Genomic DNA, 1,929 nt, shown 5'->3' with positions numbered 1-1,929 from the left:
CAGTACGTCGAAGGAGATTGAAGCAAAAGAGACGATTGAGAGATGAGGCTAAAGCATCGAAAAGAAAGACCGAAAAGAAGATTTCAGTTTTTTTTGTATATGAATCAACGAATGAACTGAATAGAGGATGAAATCCTTACCCAATTTGTGCTACAAAAGTTTGTAATTGTAGGCAATTATGGTGGTTGACACAGGAAATAGCTAGAATTTGAAAAGATGAGTCTTCAAATTGGATTGATGCAGGAGGTCAATTGTTGCCAGCAATTGAAGGTGGTAGTGGGTGATCGAAGTGGGTCGTCGGGCCTCGAGAGTGGTGGTTGATGATCAGAGAAAGGAGTCAGTGGTGATGAAGAGAGTTAGAGGTTAAGAGAAGAGCTTTGAGTTTCTAGAGAATAGCTTTGAGCTTTGAGTTTCGGTGGTGATGATCAGAGAAAGGGTTTTGTTTTTTTTTTTTAATATTTTAATATATATACTTATGGGCTTTCTAGCAAGGAATGTGTATGCTTCCTTGTTAATCGATAAAAGAGATGGCGGCATCTCGGCCCGCCAACAAAATTAGATGAATTTTTACTCAAAAAGTTATGCCGCCAATTCTCCCGCCTCAGAATTTACAAGGAATTTTATAATTCCTTACGGAACGTAATAATTTGTGAGGAATACTTCCTCGCTTATGTTTAAACAAGCGACGACTGTATATTCCTTGTAAATTCAATCGTCGCAAATAATTTCCTCGCTGATTGCCATATTTCTTGTAGTGACACCAGCATCAAGCGAGTACAGCCTCTTTCCCTCGGTCAAATCCCACAGCAAAATGACTCCATCTTTGCCTTTGTTGGCGCACAAGGAACCATTAGAAGACCCCTACAATCATCATGTAACCTTTGCAGTCTGCCATTCCAAGTCCACAGGCCCAATCTAATGCATTATTCAGATCAACTTAGGAGACACCAGCAAGAGCCACACACCATTTTGTGCCATCAAGGAATGTTGTGTTCCCTTTTGGTGGCGACAATGTAGTCACTGGCATTGCACCATCTACTTTCTCTTCCACACCAGCTCCCATTGTTAAAGCTAAAGAAGTTGAAAAACATGGAGATTAGATATGGAACATAATAGAAAGAAGACTCTAATAGAAATGGATGAGGTGATCAGCTTTCATTATCAATCAATTATTGACATTTGAAATTGAATTGAATATGAGTCTACTCTACAATATCTCCATTATGAATCTACAGTATCTACCCCACTTCTGCCACATGAACTTCTCAAGACACAAAGTTCTGAGTAGACTAACTATAGCCAACAATTAAAGTCTATGAGATGTGTTTTCAATTAATATATTACCTATGGTGCTGTTAAATGCTTTGCTCAAGTATAAGTAGCAAACAGGAGGGACAAAACTGAAGAAGTGAATTCCATGAAAAAGTATAAAATTAAGTTTTGAATAAGCATTTGTAAATAAGAGCAACACAACATACAGAACAAAGACAACAATAGCTTTACTAATATCAATTAACACTACCAGGACAAGCACTTTAGCCGACGAAAAATTTTCGTCGGCCTGTTATCTTAATTCGTCGGCTAAGATCTTAGCCGACGAAGGCTCGTCGGCTATAGTGTCGTCGGGAAAAGCTCGTCTGTGATGACTTTAGCCGACGAAATTTTTTTTTTCGTCGGCTATAGTCCCATAGTTAGCCGACGAAAAACATGTCGTCGGTTTTTTTCCCAGACTTTAGCCGACGAAACAATTAATATATTCGTCGGCTAAAGTGTGTAATAAATAATTAAAAAATAACTATAGCCGACGAAATTTACTATATTTCGTCGGCTAAACCTTATAAAAATTTAAAAAATAACTATAGCCGACGAAATATAGCCGACGAAATATAAAATATTTCGTCGGCTAAACCTTATAAAAATTTTAAAAAA

The 1,929-nt window shown here is 37.6% G+C and overlaps 1 pseudogene; it reads right to left on the bottom strand.

The window, feature by feature from the left end:
- LOC101315326 overlaps nt 1-1,929 on the bottom strand; it is an 8,487-nt pseudogene that overhangs the window by 3,849 nt on the left and 2,709 nt on the right.

The sequence above is a fragment of the Fragaria vesca genome, linkage group LG3 (genome assembly GCF_000184155.1).
Source record: "Fragaria vesca subsp. vesca linkage group LG3, FraVesHawaii_1.0, whole genome shotgun sequence".
NCBI lineage: Eukaryota > Viridiplantae > Streptophyta > Magnoliopsida > Rosales > Rosaceae > Fragaria > Fragaria vesca.
Note: the sequence above shows the minus strand (reverse complement) of the source record. Positions and strands in the feature narration are given on the sequence as shown.